A 22,513-nucleotide genomic window follows, 5' to 3' on the forward strand; every position below is an offset into this window, starting at 1 on the left:
TAACACAGTGCACTCTTATTGGGACATCTTGATATAGCCAGCAATCGCCCAGGTTCACGAGCACCTTTAAGCAATTTCCAATAGGCCGTGGAATTCGTTCTCATTCCCTAGTTTGAGCTGTACAGAGAGAAACAGTAAGCTTCTCCTTCCATTCAGGACCTCCTACCTGAAGTCACCCTGCCTCCTGAAGAAACACGACCTCGTTTCTATTGAAACTAAAGCACAGTTTTTCCTGTAGCACGGCAGGCTTTTGAAGAGGCACGGGCCCAGAGGCCTAGCTAGGGCTTTCCTTGGTGTGGCCGTTCACTAGATGCAGAACACCCTGCCTCGAGAAGTTGATTCAGGGAAGCAACAACTGTGTACTCTGTGTCTGATTTGACTTGTTAAAAACCACAGAGATGTATGCTGCCTGTGCCCATGGAAATGGGGGCATGATGGGACTAGCCTTGCTTTTCGTTTGGAAACCTCCATTCTAGCTTCGGTGAAGCTCCCTGAAATTCTCTGCTGTTGACAGGCCTCTGGCCACTGTAGGCATGTGTCTGGGAAGAAAATGAGTTTTCTCTGGCTACACACGGAACTTCATTGGCCTGGGTGGGGCGCACCTTGCCATGCTCTAGAGCTAAAGGGAATCTAAACGTGAGCCCTTGGCTCGAGGTAAGGCCCTGAGTAGCCCTGCAGAACGGGAGGCATGCAGCTCTTTCCATTAGCTCTTAGTCGCTCTTCTGGTTCACTTTAAATGAAGTACCTTTTTTCAGGACTCCTAGGCCCCTCGGTTGAGCATCATTTTTGTTCCAAGGTCTCTGAGTATCTCCACACCCCTGTAGGCCTGCTGAGCAACAACGAGGCACATTGGTCCTCGGAGGTCCTCTGTGTCTGCTGAGTCATGGGCAACACACTGCACTCTTTCTTGTGATATCTTGATTCACAGCACTCGCACAGGTTCAAGAGCAATGTTCAACAAGTTCCAACATGCCGTGGAAGTCGCTCTCATTCCCTAGTTTGAGCTGTACAGACAGAAACAGTAAGCTTCTCCTTCCATTCAGGACCTCCTACCTGAAGTCACCCTGCCTCTTGAAGAAAGACGACCTTCTTTGTATTGCAACTAAAGCACAGTTTTTCCTGTAGCACGGCAGGCTTTTGAAGCGGCACGGGTCCAGAGTCCTAGCCAGGGATTTCCTTGGTGAGGCCGTTCACTAGTTGCAGAACACCGTGCCTCGAGAAGTTGATTCAGGGAAGCAACAACTGTGTACTCTGTGTCTCATTTGACTTGTTAAAAACCACAGAGATGAATGCTGCCTGTGCCCATGGAAATGGGGTCATGAGGGTACTAGCCTTGCTTTCCGTTTGGAAACCTCCATTCTTGCTTCCGTGAAGCTCCCTGAAATTCTCTGCTGTTGACAGTCCTCTGGCCACTGTAGGCATGTGTCTGGGAAAAAAATGAGTTTTCTCTGGGTACACACGGAGCTTCATTGGCCGGGGTGGGGCTCTCCTTGCCATCCTCTAGAGCTAAAGGGAATCTCAACGTGAGTCCCTGCCTCGAGGTAAGGCCCTGAGTAGCCCTGCAGAAAGGGAGGCATGCAGCTCTTTCCATGAGCTCTTAGTGGAGGTCTGTTTTATTGAAAAGAATTACCCCTTTCAGGACTCCTACGCCCTTCGGGTGAGCATCATTTTGGTTCCAAGATCACTGACTCCCTCCACACCCCTGTGGGCCTGCTGAGCAGCATTGAGTCCCATACGTCCCACGGAGGCTCTCTGTGTCTGCAGAGTCTCGGGCAACACACTATACGTTACTTCAGGAGAGCTACATTTCCAGAGCACTCGAACAGCATCAAAACTACATTTCTAGGCAGTCCACCATGCCCTGGAAGTCTTCGACATTGCCCTCGTCAGAGCTGCCCAGAGAAAACACTCTGCTTAGAATTTATCGAGGACCTCGTACCTGAAGTCACTCTATTCAAGGAGAAATACAGCATCTTAACATGCTGTGTCGTTCACAGGGCAAGAAACGTGAGAACTTGCCTCGAGGTAAGGCCATGAAATGCTTTGCAGAAGCGGAGGCGTGTAGCAGTTTCCATGTGGCCGTAGACGCATATCTTCAGCATTTTAAAGCCAGTACGCTTTTCAGGACACCCAGGTGCCTCGCCTGGAAACCCTATTCCCTGCAAGAACACTGAGTACCCTCAGGCTCCCCTGGCCCTTCTAAGCAAAATCCAGGCCAAGAGTTTTCAGACTCAGAGTGTGTATGTCGAGTGTAGGGTAACACAGTGCACTCTTATTGGGACATCTTGATATAGCCAGCAATCGCCCAGGTTCACGAGCACCTTTAAGCAAGTTCCAATAGGCCGTGGAATTCGTTCTCATTCCCTAGTTTGAGCTGTACAGAGAGAAACAGTAAGCTTCTCCTTCCATTCAGGACCTCCTACCTGAAGTCACCCTGCCTCCTGAAGAAAGACGACCTCGTTTCTATTGAAACTAAAGCACAGTTTTTCCTGTAGCACGGCAGGCTTTTGAAGAGGCACGGGCCCAGAGGCCTAGCTAGGGCTTTCCTTGGTGTTTCCGTTCACTAGATGCAGAACACCCTGCCTCGAGAAGTTGATTCAGGGAAGCAACAACTGTGTACTCTGTGTCTCATTTGACTTGTTAAAAACCACAGAGATGTATGCTGCCTGTGCCCATGGAAATGGGGGCATGATGGGACTAGCCTTGCTTTTCGTTTGGAAACCTCCATTCTAGCTTCGGTGAAGCTCCCTGAAATTCTCTGCTGTTGACAGGCCTCTGGCCACTGTAGGCATGTGTCTGGGAAGAAAATGAGTTTTCTCTGGCTACACACGGAACTTCATTGGCCTGGGTGGGGCGCACCTTGCCATGCTCTAGAGCTAAAGGGAATCTAAACGTGAGCCCTTGGCTCGAGGTAAGGCCCTGAGTAGCCCTGCAGAACGGGAGGCATGCAGCTCTTTCCATTAGCTCTTAGTCGCTCTTCTGGTTCACTTTAAATGAAGTACCTTTTTTCAGGACTCCTAGGCCCCTCGGTTGAGCATCATTTTTGTTCCAAGGTCTCTGAGTATCTCCACACCCCTGTAGGCCTGCTGAGCAACAACGAGGCACATTGGTCCTCGGAGGTCCTCTGTGTCTGCTGAGTCATGGGCAACACACTGCACTCTTTCTTGTGATATCTTGATTCACAGCACTCGCACAGGTTCAAGAGCAATGTTCAACAAGTTCCAACATGCCGTGGAAGTCGCTCTCATTCCCTAGTTTGAGCTGTACAGAGAGAAACAGTAAGCTTCTCCTTCCATTCAGGACCTCCTACCTGAAGTCACCCTGCCTCTTGAAGAAAGACGACCTTCTTTGTATTGCAACTAAAGCACAGTTTTTCCTGTAGCACGGCAGGCTTTTGAAGCGGCACGGGTCCAGAGTCCTAGCCAGGGATTTCCTTGGTGAGGCCGTTCACTAGTTGCAGAACACCGTGCCTCGAGAAGTTGATTCAGGGAAGCAACAACTGTGTACTCTGTGTCTCATTTGACTTGTTAAAAACCACAGAGATGAATGCTGCCTGTGCCCATGGAAATGGGGTCATGAGGGTACTAGCCTTGCTTTCCGTTTGGAAACCTCCATTCTTGCTTCCGTGAAGCTCCCTGAAATTCTCTGCTGTTGACAGTCCTCTGGCCACTGTAGGCATGTGTCTGGGAAAAAAATGAGTTTTCTCTGGGTACAGACGGAGCTTCATTGGCCGGGGTGGGGCTCTCCTTGCCATTCTGTAGAGCTATAGGGAATCTCAACGTGAGTCCCTGCCTCCAGGTAAGGCCCTGAGTAGCCCTGCAGAAAGGGAGGCATGCAGCTCTTTCCATGAGCTCTTAGTGGAGGTCTGTTTTATTTAAAAGAATTACCCCTTTCAGGACTCCTACGCCCTTCGGGTGAGCATCATTTTGGTTCCAAGATCACTGACTCCCTCCACACCCCTGTGGGCCTGCTGAGCAGCATTGAGTCCCATACGTCCCACGGAGGCTCTCTGTGTCTGCAGAGTCTCGGGCAACACACTATACGTTACATCAGGAGAGCTACATTTCCAGAGCACTCGAACAGCATCAAAACTACATTTCTAGGCAGTCCAACATGCCCTGGAAGTCTTCGACATTGCCCTCGTCAGAGCTGCCCAGAGAAAACACTCTGCTTAGAATTTATCGAGGACCTCGTACCTGAAGTCACTCTATTCAAGGAGAAATACAGCATCTTAACATGCTGTGTCGTTCACAGGGCACGAAACGTGAGAACTTGCCTCGAGGTAAGGCCATGAAATGCTATGCAGAAGCGGAGGCGTGTAGCAGTTTCCATGTGGCCGTAGACGCATATCTTCAGCATTTTAAAGCCAGTACGCTTTTCAGGACACCCAGGTGCCTCGCCTGGAAACCCTATTCCCTGCAAGAACACCGAGTACCCTCAGGCTCCCCTGGCCCTTCTAAGCAACTTCCAGGCCAGGAGCTTTCAGACTCACAGTGTGTATGTCGAGTGTAGGGTAACACAGTGCACTCTTATTGGGACATCTTGATATAGCCAGCTATCGCCCAGGTTCACGAGCACCTTTAAGCAAGTTCCAATAGGCCGTGGAATTCGTTCTCATTCCCTAGTTTGAGCTGTACAGAGAGAAACAGTAAGCTTCTCCTTCCATTCAGGACCTCCTACCTGAAGTCACCCTGCCTCCTGAAGAAAGACGACCTCGTTTCTATTGAAACTAAAGCACAGTTTTTCCTGTAGCACGGCAGGCTTTTGAAGAGGCACGGGCCCAGAGGCCTAGCTAGGGCTTTCCTTGGTGAGGCCATTCACCAGATGCAGAACACCCTGCCTCGAGAAGTTGATTCAGGGAAGCAACAACTGTGTACTCTGTGTCTCATTTGACTTGTTAAAAACCACAGAGATGTATGCTGCCTGTGCCCATTGAAATGGGGGCATGATGGGACTAGCCTTGCTTTTCGTTTGGAAACCTCCATTCTAGCTTCCGTGAAGCTCCCTGAAATTCTCTGCTGTTGACAGGCCTCTGGCCACTGTAGGCATGTGTCTGGGAAGAAATTGAGTTTTCTCTGGCTACACACGGAACTTCATTGGCCGGGGTGGGGCGCACCTTGCCATGCTCTAGAGCTAAAGGGAATCTAAACGTGAGCCCTTGGCTCGAGGTAAGGCCCTGAGTAGCCCTGCAGAAAGGGAGGCATGCAACTCTTTCCATTAGCTCTTAGTCGCTCTTCTGGTTTACTTTAAATGAAGTACCTTTTTTCAGGACTCCTAGGCCCCTCGGTTGAGCATCATTTTTGTTCCAAGGTCTCTGAGTATCTCCACACCCCTGTAGGCCTGCTGAGCAACAACGAGGCACATTGGTCCTCGGAGGTCCTCTGTGTCTGCTGAGTCATGGGCAACACACTGCACTCTTTCTTGTGATATCTTGATTCACAGCACTCGCACAGGTTCAAGAGCAATGTTCAACAAGTTCCAACATGCCGTGGAAGTCGCTCTCATTCCCTAGTTTGAGCTGTACAGAGAGAAACAGTAAGCTTCTCCTTCCATTCAGGACCTCCTACCTGAAGTCACCCTGCCTCTTGAAGAAAGACGACCTTCTTTCTATTGCAACTAAAGCACAGTTTTTCCTGTAGCACGGCAGGCTTTTGAAGCGGCACTGGTCCAGAGTCCTAGCCAGGGATTTCCTTGGTGAGGCCGTTCACTAGTTGCAGAACACCGTGCCTCGAGAAGTTGATTCAGGGAAGCAACAACTGTGTACTCTGTGTCTCATTTGACTTGTTAAAAACCACAGAGATGAATGCTGCCTGTGCCCATGGAAATGGGGTCATGAGGGTACTAGCCTTGCTTTCCGTTTGGAAACCTCCATTCTTGCTTCCGTGAAGCTCCCTGAAATTCTCTGCTGTTGACAGTCCTCTGGCCACTGTAGGCATGTGTCTGGGAAAAAAATGAGTTTTCTCTGGGTACACACGGAGCTTCATTGGCCGGGGTGGGGCTTTCCTTGCCATCCTCTAGAGCTAAAAGGAATCTCAACGTGAGTCCCTGCCTCGAGGTAAGGCCCTGAGTAGCCCTGTAGAAAGGGAGGCATGCAGCTCTTTCCATGAGCTCTTAGTGGAGGTCTGTTTTATTGAAAAGAATTACCCCTTTCAGGACTCCTACGCCCTTCGGGTGAGCATCATTTTGGTTCCAAGATCACTGACTCCCTCCACACCCCTGTGGGCCTGCTGAGCAGCATTGAGTCCCATACGTCCCACGGAGGCTCTCTGTGTCTGCAGAGTCTCGGGCAACACACTATACGTTACTTCAGGAGAGCTACATTTCCAGAGCACTCGAACAGCATCAGAACTACATTTCTAGGCAGTCCACCATGCCCTGGAAGTCTTCGACATTGCCCTCGTCAGAGCTGCCCAGAGAAAACACTCTGCTTAGAATTTATCGAGGACCTCGTACCTGAAGTCACTCTATTCAAGGAGAAATACAGCATCTTAACATGCTGTGTCGTTCACAGGGCAAGAAACGTGAGAACTTGCCTCGAGGTAAGGCCATGAAATGCTTTGCAGAAGCGGAGGCGTGTAGCAGTTTCCATGTGGCCGTAGACGCATATCTTCAGCATTTTAAAGCCAGTACGCTTTTCAGGACACCCAGGTGCCTCGCCTGGAAACCCTATTCCCTGCAAGAACACTGAGTACCCTCAGGCTCCCCTGGCCCTTCTAAGCAATATCCAGGCCAGGAGCTTTCAGACTCACAGTGTGTATGTCGAGTGTAGGGTAACACAGTGCACTCTTATTGGGACATCTTGATATAGCCAGCAATCGCCCAGGTTCACGAGCACCTTTAAGCAAGTTCCAATAGTCCGTGGAATTCGTTCTCATTCCCTAGTTTGAGCTGTACAGAGAGAAACAGTAAGCTTCTCCTTCCATTCAGGACGTCCTACCTGAAGTCACCCTGCCTCCTGAAGAAAGACGACCTCGTTTCTATTGAAACTAAAGCACAGTTTTTCCTGTAGCACGGCAGGCTTTTGAAGAGGCACGGGCCCAGAGGCCTAGCTAGGGCTTTCCTTGGTGAGGCCGTTCACCAGATGCAGAACACCCTGCCTCGAGAAGTTGATTCAGGGAAGCAACAACTGTGTACTCTGTGTCTCATTTGACTTGTTAAAAACCACAGAGATGTATGCTGCCTGTGCCCATTGAAATGGGGGCATGATGGGACTAGCCTTGCTTTTCGTTTGGAAACCTCCATTCTAGCTTCCGTGAAGCTCCCTGAAATTCTCTGCTGTTGACAGGCCTCTGGCCACTGTAGGCATGTGTCTGGGAAGAAATTGAGTTTTCTCTGGCTACACACGGAACTTCATTGGCCGGGGTGGGGCGCACCTTGCCATGCTCTAGAGCTAAAGGGAATCTAAACGTGAGCCCTTGGCTCGAGGTAAGGCCCTGAGTAGCCCTGCAGAACGGGAGGCATGCAGCTGTTTCCATTAGCTCTTAGTCGCTCTTCTGGTTTACTTTAAATGAAGTACCTTTTTTCAGGACTCCTAGGCCCCTCGGTTGAGCATCATTTTTGTTCCAAGGTCTCTGAGTATCTCCACACCCCTGTAGGCCTGCTGCGCAACAACGAGGCACATTGGTCCTCGGACTCGGAGGTCCTCTGTGTCTGCTGAGTCATGGGCAACACACTGCACTCTTTCTGGTGATATCTTGATTCACAGCACTCGCACAGGTTCAAGAGCAATGTTCAACAAGTTCCAACATGCCGTGGAAGTCGCTCTCATTCCCTAGTTTGAGCTGTACAGAGAGAAACAGTAAGCTTCTCCTTCCATTCAGGACCTCCTACCTGAAGTCACCCTGCCTCTTGAAGAAAGACGACCTTCTTTGTATTGCAACTAAAGCACAGTTTTTCCTGTAGCACGGCAGGCTTTTGAAGCGGCACGGGTCCAGAGTCCTAGCCAGGGATTTCCTTGGTGAGGCCGTTCACTAGTTGCAGAACACCGTGCCTCGAGAAGTTGATTCAGGGAAGCAACAACTGTGTACTCTGTGTCTCATTTGACTTGTTAAAAACCACAGAGATGAATGCTGCCTGTGCCCATGGAAATGGGGTCATGAGGGTACTAGCCTTGCTTTCCGTTTGGAAACCTCCATTCTTGCTTCCGTGAAGCTCCCTGAAATTCTCTGCTGTTGACAGTCCTCTGGCCACTGTAGGCATGTGTCTGGGAAAAAAATGAGTTTTCTCTGGGTACAGACGGAGCTTCATTGGCCGGGGTGGGGCTCTCCTTGCCATTCTGTAGAGCTATAGGGAATCTCAACGTGAGTCCCTGCCTCCAGGTAAGGCCCTGAGTAGCCCTGCAGAAAGGGAGGCATGCAGCTCTTTCCATGAGCTCTTAGTGGAGGTCTGTTTTATTTAAAAGAATTACCCCTTTCAGGACTCCTACGCCCTTCGGGTGAGCATCATTTTGGTTCCAAGATCACTGACTCCCTCCACACCCCTGTGGGCCTGCTGAGCAGCATTGAGTCCCATACGTCCCACGGAGGCTCTCTGTGTCTGCAGAGTCTCGGGCAACACACTATACGTTACATCAGGAGAGCTACATTTCCAGAGCACTCGAACAGCATCAAAACTACATTTCTAGGCAGTCCAACATGCCCTGGAAGTCTTCGACATTGCCCTCGTCAGAGCTGCCCAGAGAAAACACTCTGCTTAGAATTTATCGAGGACCTCGTACCTGAAGTCACTCTATTCAAGGAGAAATACAGCATCTTAACATGCTGTGTCGTTCACAGGGCACGAAACGTGAGAACTTGCCTCGAGGTAAGGCCATGAAATGCTATGCAGAAGCGGAGGCGTGTAGCAGTTTCCATGTGGCCGTAGACGCATATCTTCAGCATTTTAAAGCCAGTACGCTTTTCAGGACACCCAGGTGCCTCGCCTGGAAACCCTATTCCCTGCAAGAACACCGAGTACCCTCAGGCTCCCCTGGCCCTTCTAAGCAACTTCCAGGCCAGGAGCTTTCAGACTCACAGTGTGTATGTCGAGTGTAGGGTAACACAGTGCACTCTTATTGGGACATCTTGATATAGCCAGCTATCGCCCAGGTTCACGAGCACCTTTAAGCAAGTTCCAATAGGCCGTGGAATTCGTTCTCATTCCCTAGTTTGAGCTGTACAGAGAGAAACAGTAAGCTTCTCCTTCCATTCAGGACCTCCTACCTGAAGTCACCCTGCCTCCTGAAGAAAGACGACCTCGTTTCTATTGAAACTAAAGCACAGTTTTTCCTGTAGCACGGCAGGCTTTTGAAGAGGCACGGGCCCAGAGGCCTAGCTAGGGTTTCCTTGGTGAGGCCATTCACCAGATGCAGAACACCCTGCCTCGAGAAGTTGATTCAGGGAAGCAACAACTGTGTACTCTGTGTCTCATTTGACTTGTTAAAAACCACAGAGATGTATGCTGCCTGTGCCCATTGAAATGGGGGCATGATGGGACTAGCCTTGCTTTTCGTTTGGAAACCTCCATTCTAGCTTCCGTGAAGCTCCCTGAAATTCTCTGCTGTTGACAGGCCTCTGGCCACTGTAGGCATGTGTCTGGGAAGAAATTGAGTTTTCTCTGGCTACACACGGAACTTCATTGGCCGGGGTGGGGCGCACCTTGCCATGCTCTAGAGCTAAAGGGAATCTAAACGTGAGCCCTTGGCTCGAGGTAAGGCCCTGAGTAGCCCTGCAGAAAGGGAGGCATGCAACTCTTTCCATTAGCTCTTAGTCGCTCTTCTGGTTTACTTTAAATGAAGTACCTTTTTTCAGGACTCCTAGGCCCCTCGGTTGAGCATCATTTTTGTTCCAAGGTCTCTGAGTATCTCCACACCCCTGTAGGCCTGCTGAGCAACAACGAGGCACATTGGTCCTCGGAGGTCCTCTGTGTCTGCTGAGTCATGGGCAACACACTGCACTCTTTCTTGTGATATCTTGATTCACAGCACTCGCACAGGTTCAAGAGCAATGTTCAACAAGTTCCAACATGCCGTGGAAGTCGCTCTCATTCCCTAGTTTGAGCTGTACAGAGAGAAACAGTAAGCTTCTCCTTCCATTCAGGACCTCCTACCTGAAGTCACCCTGCCTCTTGAAGAAAGACGACCTTCTTTCTATTGCAACTAAAGCACAGTTTTTCCTGTAGCACGGCAGGCTTTTGAAGCGGCACTGGTCCAGAGTCCTAGCCAGGGATTTCCTTGGTGAGGCCGTTCACTAGTTGCAGAACACCGTGCCTCGAGAAGTTGATTCAGGGAAGCAACAACTGTGTACTCTGTGTCTCATTTGACTTGTTAAAAACCACAGAGATGAATGCTGCCTGTGCCCATGGAAATGGGGTCATGAGGGTACTAGCCTTGCTTTCCGTTTGGAAACCTCCATTCTTGCTTCCGTGAAGCTCCCTGAAATTCTCTGCTGTTGACAGTCCTCTGGCCACTGTAGGCATGTGTCTGGGAAAAAAATGAGTTTTCTCTGGGTACACACGGAGCTTCATTGGCCGGGGTGGGGCTTTCCTTGCCATCCTCTAGAGCTAAAAGGAATCTCAACGTGAGTCCCTGCCTCGAGGTAAGGCCCTGAGTAGCCCTGTAGAAAGGGAGGCATGCAGCTCTTTCCATGAGCTCTTAGTGGAGGTCTGTTTTATTGAAAAGAATTACCCCTTTCAGGACTCCTACGCCCTTCGGGTGAGCATCATTTTGGTTCCAAGATCACTGACTCCCTCCACACCCCTGTGGGCCTGCTGAGCAGCATTGAGTCCCATACGTCCCACGGAGGCTCTCTGTGTCTGCAGAGTCTCGGGCAACACACTATACGTTACTTCAGGAGAGCTACATTTCCAGAGCACTCGAACAGCATCAGAACTACATTTCTAGGCAGTCCACCATGCCCTGGAAGTCTTCGACATTGCCCTCGTCAGAGCTGCCCAGAGAAAACACTCTGCTTAGAATTTATCGAGGACCTCGTACCTGAAGTCACTCTATTCAAGGAGAAATACAGCATCTTAACATGCTGTGTCGTTCACAGGGCAAGAAACGTGAGAACTTGCCTCGAGGTAAGGCCATGAAATGCTTTGCAGAAGCGGAGGCGTGTAGCAGTTTCCATGTGGCCGTAGACGCATATCTTCAGCATTTTAAAGCCAGTACGCTTTTCAGGACACCCAGGTGCCTCGCCTGGAAACCCTATTCCCTGCAAGAACACTGAGTACCCTCAGGCTCCCCTGGCCCTTCTAAGCAATATCCAGGCCAGGAGCTTTCAGACTCACAGTGTGTATGTCGAGTGTAGGGTAACACAGTGCACTCTTATTGGGACATCTTGATATAGCCAGCAATCGCCCAGGTTCACGAGCACCTTTAAGCAAGTTCCAATAGTCCGTGGAATTCGTTCTCATTCCCTAGTTTGAGCTGTACAGAGAGAAACAGTAAGCTTCTCCTTCCATTCAGGACGTCCTACCTGAAGTCACCCTGCCTCCTGAAGAAAGACGACCTCGTTTCTATTGAAACTAAAGCACAGTTTTTCCTGTAGCACGGCAGGCTTTTGAAGAGGCACGGGCCCAGAGGCCTAGCTAGGGCTTTCCTTGGTGAGGCCGTTCACCAGATGCAGAACACCCTGCCTCGAGAAGTTGATTCAGGGAAGCAACAACTGTGTACTCTGTGTCTCATTTGACTTGTTAAAAACCACAGAGATGTATGCTGCCTGTGCCCATTGAAATGGGGGCATGATGGGACTAGCCTTGCTTTTCGTTTGGAAACCTCCATTCTAGCTTCCGTGAAGCTCCCTGAAATTCTCTGCTGTTGACAGGCCTCTGGCCACTGTAGGCATGTGTCTGGGAAGAAATTGAGTTTTCTCTGGCTACACACGGAACTTCATTGGCCGGGGTGGGGCGCACCTTGCCATGCTCTAGAGCTAAAGGGAATCTAAACGTGAGCCCTTGGCTCGAGGTAAGGCCCTGAGTAGCCCTGCAGAACGGGAGGCATGCAGCTGTTTCCATTAGCTCTTAGTCGCTCTTCTGGTTTACTTTAAATGAAGTACCTTTTTTCAGGACTCCTAGGCCCCTCGGTTGAGCATCATTTTTGTTCCAAGGTCTCTGAGTATCTCCACACCCCTGTAGGCCTGCTGCGCAACAACGAGGCACATTGGTCCTCGGACTCGGAGGTCCTCTGTGTCTGCTGAGTCATGGGCAACACACTGCACTCTTTCTGGTGATATCTTGATTCACAGCACTCGCACAGGTTCAAGAGCAATGTTCAACAAGTTCCAACATGCCGTGGAAGTCGCTCTCATTCCCTAGTTTGAGCTGTACAGAGAGAAACAGTAAGCTTCTCCTTCCATTCAGGACCTCCTACCTGAAGTCACCCTGCCTCTTGAAGAAAGACGACCTTCTTTCTATTGCAACTAAAGCACAGTTTTTCCTGTAGCACGGCAGGCTTTTGAAGCGGCACGGGTCCAGAGTCCTAGCCAGGGATTTCCTTGGTGAGGCCGTTCACTAGTTGTAGAACACCGTGCCTCGAGAAGTTGATTCAGGGAAGCAACAACTGTGTACTCTGTGTCTCATTTGACTTGTTAAAAACCACAGAGATGAATGCTGCCTGTGCCCATGGAAATGGGGTCATGAGGGTACTAGCCTTGCTTTCCGTTTGGAAACCTCCATTCTTGCTTCCGTGAAGCTCCCTGAAATTCTCTGCTGTTGACAGTCCTCTGGCCACTGTAGGCATGTGTCTGGGAAAAAAATGAGTTTTCTCTGGGTACAGACGGAGCTTCATTGGCCGGGGTGGGGCTCTCCTTGCCATCCTCTAGAGCTAAAGGGAATCTCAACGTGAGTCCCTGCCTCGAGGTAAGGCCCTGAGTAGCCCTGCAGAAAGGGAGGCATGCAGCTCTTTCCATGAGCTCTTAGTGGAGGTCTGTTTTATTGAAAAGAATTACCCCTTTCAGGACTCCTACGCCCTTCGGGTGAGCATCATTTTGGTTCCAAGATCACTGACTCCCTCCACACCCCTGTGGGCCTGCTGAGCAGCATTGAGTCCCATACGTCCCACGGAGGCTCTCTGTGTCTGCAGAGTCTCGGGCAACACACTATACGTTACTTCAGGAGAGCTACATTTCCAGAGCACTCGAACAGCATCAGAACTACATTTCTAGGCAGTCCACCATGCCCTGGAAGTCTTCGACATTGCCCTCGTCAGAGCTGCCCTGAGAAAACACTCTGCTTAGAATTTATCGAGGACCTCGTACCTGAAGTCACTCTATTCAAGGAGAAATACAGCATCTTAACATGCTGTGTCGTTCACAGGGCAAGAAACGTGAGAACTTGCCTCGAGGTAAGGCCATGAAATGCTTTGCAGAAGCGGAGGCGTGTAGCAGTTTCCATGTGGCCGTAGACGCATATCTTCAGCATTTTAAAGCCAGTACGCTTTTCAGGACACCCAGGTGCCTCGCCTGGAAACCCTATTCCCTGCAAGAACACTGAGTACCCTCAGGCTCCCCTGGCCCTTCTAAGCAATATCCAGGCCAGGAGCTTTCAGACTCACAGTGTGTATGTCGAGTGTAGGGTAACACAGTGCACTCTTATTGGGACATCTTGATATAGCCAGCAATCGCCCAGGTTCACGAGCACCTTTAAGCAAGTTCCAATAGTCCGTGGAATTCGTTCTCATTCCCTAGTTTGAGCTGTACAGAGAGAAACAGTAAGCTTCTCCTTCCATTCAGGACCTCCTACCTGAAGTCACCCTGCCTCCTGAAGAAAGACGACCTCGTTTCTATTGAAACTAAAGCACAGTTTTTCCTGTAGCACGGCAGGCTTTTGAAGAGGCACGGGCCCAGAGGCCTAGCTCGGGCTTTCCTTGGTGAGGCCGTTCACCAGATGCAGAACACCCTGCCTCGAGAAGTTGATTCAGGGAAGCAACAACTGTGTACTCTGTGTCTCATTTGACTTGTTAAAAACCACAGAGATGTATGCTGCCTGTGCCCATTGAAATGGGGGCATGATGGGACTAGCCTTGCTTTTCGTTTGGAAACCTCCATTCTAGCTTCCGTGAAGCTCCCTGAAATTCTCTGCTGTTGACAGGCCTCTGGCCACTGTAGGCATGTGTCTGGGAAGAAATTGAGTTTTCTCTGGCTACACACGGAACTTCATTGGCCGGGGTGGGGCGCACCTTGCCATGCTCTAGAGCTAAAGGGAATCTAAACGTGAGCCCTTGGCTCGAGGTAAGGCCCTGAGTAGCCCTGCAGAACGGGAGGCATGCAGCTGTTTCCATTAGCTCTTAGTCGCTCTTCTGGTTTACTTTAAATGAAGTACCTTTTTTCAGGACTCCTAGGCCCCTCGGTTGAGCATCATTTTTGTTCCAAGGTCTCTGAGTATCTCCACACCCCTGTAGGCCTGCTGCGCAACAACGAGGCACATTGGTCCTCGGACTCGGAGGTCCTCTGTGTCTGCTGAGTCATGGGCAACACACTGCACTCTTTCTGGTGATATCTTGATTCACAGCACTCGCACAGGTTCAAGAGCAATGTTCAACAAGTTCCAACATGCCGTGGAAGTCGCTCTCATTCCCTAGTTTGAGCTGTACAGAGAGAAACAGTAAGCTTCTCCTTCCATTCAGGACCTCCTACCTGAAGTCACCCTGCCTCTTGAAGAAAGACGACCTTCTTTCTATTGCAACTAAAGCACAGTTTTTCCTGTAGCACGGCAGGCTTTTGAAGCGGCACGGGTCCAGAGTCCTAGCCAGGGATTTCCTTGGTGAGGCCGTTCACTAGTTGTAGAACACCGTGCCTCGAGAAGTTGATTCAGGGAAGCAACAACTGTGTACTCTGTGTCTCATTTGACTTGTTAAAAACCACAGAGATGAATGCTGCCTGTGCCCATGGAAATGGGGTCATGAGGGTACTAGCCTTGCTTTCCGTTTGGAAACCTCCATTCTTGCTTCCGTGAAGCTCCCTGAAATTCTCTGCTGTTGACAGTCCTCTGGCCACTGTAGGCATGTGTCTGGGAAAAAAATGAGTTTTCTCTGGGTACAGACGGAGCTTCATTGGCCGGGGTGGGGCTCTCCTTGCCATCCTCTAGAGCTAAAGGGAATCTCAACGTGAGTCCCTGCCTCGAGGTAAGGCCCTGAGTAGCCCTGCAGAAAGGGAGGCATGCAGCTCTTTCCATGAGCTCTTAGTGGAGGTCTGTTTTATTGAAAAGAATTACCCCTTTCAGGACTCCTACGCCCTTCGGGTGAGCATCATTTTGGTTCCAAGATCACTGACTCCCTCCACACCCCTGTGGGCCTGCTGAGCAGCATTGAGTCCCATACGTCCCACGGAGGCTCTCTGTGTCTGCAGAGTCTCGGGCAACACACTATACGTTACTTCAGGAGAGCTACATTTCCAGAGCACTCGAACAGCATCAGAACTACATTTCTAGGCAGTCCACCATGCCCTGGAAGTCTTCGACATTGCCCTCGTCAGAGCTGCCCTGAGAAAACACTCTGCTTAGAATTTATCGAGGACCTCGTACCTGAAGTCACTCTATTCAAGGAGAAATACAGCATCTTAACATGCTGTGTCGTTCACAGGGCAAGAAACGTGAGAACTTGCCTCGAGGTAAGGCCATGAAATGCTTTGCAGAAGCGGAGGCGTGTAGCAGTTTCCATGTGGCCGTAGACGCATATCTTCAGCATTTTAAAGCCAGTACGCTTTTCAGGACACCCAGGTGCCTCGCCTGGAAACCCTATTCCCTGCAAGAACACTGAGTACCCTCAGGCTCCCCTGGCCCTTCTAAGCAATATCCAGGCCAGGAGCTTTCAGACTCACAGTGTGTATGTCGAGTGTAGGGTAACACAGTGCACTCTTATTGGGACATCTTGATATAGCCAGCAATCGCCCAGGTTCACGAGCACCTTTAAGCAAGTTCCAATAGGCCGTGGAATTCGTTCTCATTCCCTAGTTTGAGCTGTACAGAGAGAAACAGTAAGCTTCTCCTTCCATTCAGGACCTCCTACCTGAAGTCACCCTGCCTCCTGAAGAAAGACGACCTCGTTTCTATTGAAACTAAAGCACAGTTTTTCCTGTAGCACGGCAGGCTTTTGAAGAGGCACGGGCCCAGAGGCCTAGCTAGGGCTTTCCTTGGTGAGGCCGTTCACCAGATGCAGAACACCCTGCCTCGAGAAGTTGATTCAGGGAAGCAACAACTGTGTACTCTGTGTCTCATTTGACTTGTTAAAAACCACAGAGATGTATGCTGCCTGTGCCCATGGAAATGGGGGCATGATGGGACTAGCCTTGCTTTTCGTTTGGAAACCTCCATTCTAGCTTCGGTGAAGCTCCCTGAAATTCTCTGCTGTTGACAGGCCTCTGGCCACTGTAGGCATGTGTCTGGGAAGAAAATGAGTTTTCTCTGGCTACACACGGAACTTCATTGGCCGGGGTGGGGCGCACCTTGCCATGCTCTAGAGCTAAAGGGAATCTAAACGTGAGCCCTTGGCTCGAGGTAAGGCCCTGAGTAGCCCTGCAGAACGGGAGGCATGCAGCTCTTTCCATTAGCTCTTAGTCGCTCTTCTGGTTTACTTTAAATGAAGTACCTTTTTTCAGGACTCCTAGGCCCCTCGGTTGAGCATCATTTTTGTTCCAAGGTCTCTGAGTATCTCCACACCCCTGTAGGCCTGCTGAGCAACAACGAGGCACATTGGTCCTCGGAGGTCCTCTGTGTCTGCTGAGTCATGGGCAACACACTGCACTCTTTCTTGTGATATCTTGATTCACAGCACTCGCACAGGTTCAAGAGCAATGTTGAACAAGTTCCAACATGCCGTGGAAGTCACTCTCATTCCCTAGTTTGAGCTGTACAGAGAGAAACAGTAAGCTTCTCCTTCCATTCAGGACCTCCTACCTGAAGTCACCCTGCCTCTTGAAGAAAGACGACCTTCTTTCTATTGCAACTAAAGCACAGTTTTTCCTGTAGCACGGCAGGCTTTTGAAGCGGCACGGGTCCAGAGTCCTAGCCAGGGATTTCCTTGGTGAGGCCGTTCACTAGTTGCAGAACACCGTGCCTCGAGAAGTTGATTCAGGGAAGCAACAACTGTGTACTCTGTGTCTCATTTGACTTGTTAAAAACCACAGAGATGAATGCTGCCTGTGCCCATGGAAATGGGGTCATGAGGGTACTAGCCTTGCTTTCCGTTTGGAAACCTCCATTCTTGCTTCCGTGAAGCTCCCTGAAATTCTCTGCTGTTGACAGTCCTCTGGCCACTGTAGGCATGTGTCTGGGAAAAAAATGAGTTTTCTCTGGGTACAGACGGAGCTTCATTGGCCGGGGTGGGGCTCTCCTTGCCATCCTCTAGAGCTAAAGGGAATCTCAACGTGAGTCCCTGGCTCGAGGTAAGGCCCTGAGTAGCCCTGCAGAAAGGGAGGCATGCAGCTCTTTCCATGAGCTCTTAGTGGAGGTCTGTTTTATTGAAAAGAATTACCCCTTTCAGGACTCCTACGCCCTTCGGGTGAGCATCATTTTGGTTCCAAGATCACTGACTCCCTCCACACCCCTGTGGGCCTGCTGAGCAGCATTGAGTCCCATACGTCCCACGGAGGCTCTCTGTGTCTGCAGAGTCTCGGGCAACACACTATACGTTACTTCAGGAGAGCTACATTTCCAGAGCACTCGAACAGCATCAAAACTACATTTCTAGGCAGTCCAACATGCCCTGGAAGTCTTCGACATTGCCCTCGTCAGAGCTGCCCAGAGAAAACACTCTGCTTAGAATTTATCGAGGACCTCGTACCTGAAGTCACTCTATTCAAGGAGAAATACAGCATCTTAACATGCTGTGTCGTTCACAGGGCACGAAACGTGAGAACTTGCCTCGAGGTAAGGCCATGAAATGCTATGCAGAAGCGGAGGCGTGTAGCAGTTTCCATGTGGCCGTAGACGCATATCTTCAGCATTTTAAAGCCAGTACGCTTTTCAGGACACCCAGGTGCCTCGCCTGGAAACCCTATTCCCTGCAAGAACACTGAGTACCCTCAGGCTCCCCTGGCCCTTCTAAGCAATATCCAGGCCAGGAGCTTTCAGACTCACAGTGTGTATGTCGAGTGTAGGGTAACACAGTGCACTCTTATTGGGACATCTTGATATAGCCAGCTATCGCCCAGGTTCACGAGCACCTTTAAGCAAGTTCCAATAGGCCGTGGAATTCGTTCTCATTCCCTAGTTTGAGCTGTACAGAGAGAAACAGTAAGCTTCTCCTTCCATTCAGGACCTCCTACCTGCAGTCACCCTGCCTCCTGAAGAAAGACGACCTCGTTTCTATTGAAACTAAAGCACAGTTTTTCCTGTAGGACGGCAGGCTTTTGAAGCAGCACGGGTCCAGAGTCCTAGCCAGGGATTTCCTTGGTGAGGCCGTTCACTAGTTGCAGAACACCGTGCCTCGAGAAGTTGATTCAGGGAAGCAACAACTGTGTACTCTGTGTCTCATTTGACTTGTTAAAAACCACAGAGATGAATGCTGCCTGTGCCCATGGAAATGGGGTCATGAGGGTACTAGCCTTGCTTTCCGTTTGGAAACCTCCATTCTTGCTTCCGTGAAGCTCCCTGAAATTCTCTGCTGTTGACAGTCCTCTGGCCACTGTAGGCATGTGTCTGGGAAAAAAATGAGTTTTCTCTGGGTACACACGGAGCTTCATTGGCCGGGGTGGGGCTCTCCTTGCCATCCTCTAGAGCTAAAGGGAATCTCAACGTGAGTCCCTGCCTCGAGGTAAGGCCCTGAGTAGCCCTGCAGAAAGGGAGGCATGCAGCTCTTTCCATGAGCTCTTAGTGGAGGTCTGTTTTATTGAAAACAATTACCCCTTTCAGGACTCCTACGCCCTTCGGGTGAGCATCATTTTGGTTCCAAGATCGCTGACTCCCTCCACACCCCTGTGGGCCTGCTGAGCAGCATTGAGTCCCATACGTCCCACGGAGGCTCTCTGTGTCTGCAGAGTCTCGGGCAACACACTATACGTTACTTCAGGAGAGCTACATTTCCAGAGCACTCGAACAGCATCAAAACTACATTTCTAGGCAGTCCAACATGCCCTGGAAGTCTTCGACATTGCCCTCGTCAGAGCTGCCCAGAGAAAACACTCTGCTTAGAATTTATCGAGGACCTCGTACCTGAAGTCACTCTATTCAAGGAGAAATACAGCATCTTAACATGCTGTGTCGTTCACAGGGCACGAAACGTGAGAACTTGCCTCGAGGTAAGGCCATGAAATGCTATGCCGAAGCGGAGGCGTGTAGCAGTTTCCATGTGGCCGTAGACGCATATCTTCAGCATTTTAAAGCCAGTACGCTTTTCAGGACACCCAGGTGCCTCGCCTGGAAACCCTATTCCCTGCAAGAACACTGAGTACCCTCAGGCTCCCCTGGCCCTTCTAAGCAATATCCAGGCCAGGAGCTTTCAGACTCACAGTGTGTATGTCGAGTGTAGGGTAACACAGTGCACTCTTATTGGGACATCTTGATATAGCCAGCAATCGCCCAGGTTCACGAGCACCTTTAAGCAAGTTCCAATAGGCCGTGGAATTCGTTCTCATTCCCTAGTTTGAGCTGTACAGAGAGAAACAGTAAGCTTCTCCTTCCATTCAGGACCTCCTACCTGAAGTCACCCTGCCTCCTGAAGAAAGACGACCTCGTTTCTATTGAAACTAAAGCACAGTTTTTCCTGTAGCACGGCAGGCTTTTGAAGAGGCACGGTCCCAGAGGCCTAGCTAGGGCTTTCCTTGGTGAGGCCGTTCACTAGTTGCAGAACACCCTGCCTCGAGAAGTTGATTCAGCGAAGCAACAACTGTGTACTCTGTGTCTCATTTGACTTGTTAAAAACCACAGAGATGTATGCTGCCTGTGCCCATTGAAATGGGGGCATGATGGGACTAGCCTTGCTTTTCGTTTGGAAACCTCCATTCTAGCTTCCGTGAAGCTCCCTGAAATTCTCTGCTGTTGACAGGCCTCTGGCCACTGTAGGCATGTGTCTGGGAAGAAATTGAGTTTTCTCTGGCTACACACGGAACTTCATTGGCCGGGGTGGGGCGCACCTTGCCATGCTCTAGAGCTAAAGGGAATCTCAACGTGAGCCCTTGGCTCGAGGTAAGGCCCTGAGTAGCCCTGCAGAACGGGAGGCATGCAGCTCTTTCCATTAGCTCTTAGTCGCTCTTCTGGTTTACTTTAAATGAAGTACCTTTTTTCAGGACTCCTAGGCCCCTCGGTTGAGCATCATTTTTGTTCCAAGGTCTCTGAGTATCTCCACACCCCTGTAGGCCTGCTGAGCAACAACGAGGCACATTGGTCCTCGGAGGTCCTCTGTGTCTGCTGAGTCATGGGCAACACACTGCACTCTTTCTTGTGATATCTTGATTCACAGCACTCGCACAGGTTCAAGAGCAATGTTCAACAAGTTCCAACATGCCGTGGAAGTCGCTCTCATTCCCTAGTTTGAGCTGTACAGAGAGAAACAGTAAGCTTCTCCTTCCATTCAGGACCTCCTACCTGAAGTCACCCTGCCTCTTGAAGAAAGACGACCTTCTTTGTATTGCAACTAAAGCACAGTTTTTCCTGTAGCACGGCAGGCTTTTGAAGCGGCACGGGTCCAGAGTCCTAGCCAGGGATTTCCTTGGTGAGGCCGTTCACTAGTTGCAGAACACCGTGCCTCGAGAAGTTGATTCAGGGAAGCAACAACTGTGTACTCTGTGTCTCATTTGACTTGTTAAAAACCACAGAGATGAATGCTGCCTGTGCCCATGGAAATGGGGTCATGAGGGTACTAGCCTTGCTTTCCGTTTGGAAACCTCCATTCTTGCTTCCCTGAAGCTCCCTGAAATTCTCTGCTGTTGACAGTCCTCTGGCCACTGTAGGCATGTGTCTGGGAAAAAAATGAGTTTTCTCTGGGTACACACGGAGCTTCATTGGCCGGGGTGGGGCTTTCCTTGCCATCCTCTAGAGCTAAAGGGAATCTCAACTTGAGTCCCTGCCTCGAGGTAAGGCCCTGAGTAGCCCTGCAGAAAGGGAGGCATGCAGCTCTTTCCATGAGCTCTTAGTGGAGGTCTGTTTTATTGAAAAGAATTACCCCTTTCAGGACTCCTACGCCCTTCGGGTGAGCATCATTTTGGTTCCAAGATCACTGACTCCCTCCACACCCCTGTGGGCCTGCTGAGCAGCATTGAGTCCCATACGTCCCACGGAGGCTCTCTGTGTCTGCAGAGTCTCGGGCAACACACTATACGTTACTTCAGGAGAGCTACATTTCCAGAGCACTCGAACAGCATCAGAACTACATTTCTAGGCAGTCCACCATGCCCTGGAAGTCTTCGACATTGCCCTCGTCAGAGCTGCCCAGAGAAAACACTCTGCTTAGAATTTATCGAGGACCTCGTACCTGAAGTCACTCTATTCAAGGAGAAATACAGCATCTTAACATGCTGTGTCGTTCACAGGGCAAGAAACGTGAGAACTTGCCTCGAGGTAAGGCCATGAAATGCTTTGCAGAAGCGGAGGCGTGTAGCAGTTTCCATGTGGCCGTAGACGCATATCTTCAGCATTTTAAAGCCAGTACGCTTTTCAGGACACCCAGGTGCCTCGCCTGGAAACCCTATTCCCTGCAAGAACACTGAGTACCCTCAGGCTCCCCTGACCCTTCTAAGCAATATCCAGGCCAGGAGCTTTCAGACTCACAGTGTGTATGTCGAGTGTAGGGTAACACAGTGCACTCTTATTGGGACATCTTGATATAGCCAGCAATCGCCCAGGTTCACGAGCACCTTTAAGCAAGTTCCAATAGGCCGTGGAATTCGTTCTCATTCCCTAGTTTGAGCTGTACAGAGAGAAACAGTAAGCTTCTCCTTCCATTCAGGACCTCCTACCTGAAGTCACCCTGCCTCCTGAAGAAAGACGACCTCGTTTCTATTGAAACTAAAGCACAGTTTTTCCTGTAGCACGGCAGGCTTTTGAAGAGGCACGGGCCCAGAGGCCTAGCTAGGGCTTTCCTTGGTGAGGCCGTTCACCAGATGCAGAACACCCTGCCTCGAGAAGTTGATTCAGGGAAGCAACAACTGTGTACTCTGTGTCTCATTTGACTTGTTAAAAACCACAGAGATGTATGCTGCCTGTGCCCATTGAAATGGGGGCATGATGGGACTAGCCTTGCTTTTCGTTTGGAAACCTCCATTCTAGCTTCCGTGAAGCTCCCTGAAATTCTCTGCTGTTGACAGGCCTCTGGCCACTGTAGGCATGTGTCTGGGAAGAAAATGAGTTTTCTCTGGGTACACACGGAGCTTCATTGGCCGGGGTGGGGCTTTCCTTGCCATCCTCTAGAGCTAAAGGGAATCTCAACGTGAGTCCCTGCCTCGAGGTAAGGCCCTGAGTAGCCCTGCAGAAAGGGAGGCATGCAGCTCTTTCCATGAGCTCTTAGTGGAGGTCTGTTTTATTGAAAAGAATTACCCCTTTCAGGACTCCTACGCCCTTCGGGTGAGCATCATTTTGGTTCCAAGATCACTGACTCCCTCCACAC

The sequence above is a fragment of the Balaenoptera physalus genome (genome assembly GCF_965194825.1).
Source record: "Balaenoptera physalus genome assembly, chromosome: 9".
Taxonomy (NCBI): Eukaryota; Metazoa; Chordata; class Mammalia; order Artiodactyla; family Balaenopteridae; genus Balaenoptera; species Balaenoptera physalus.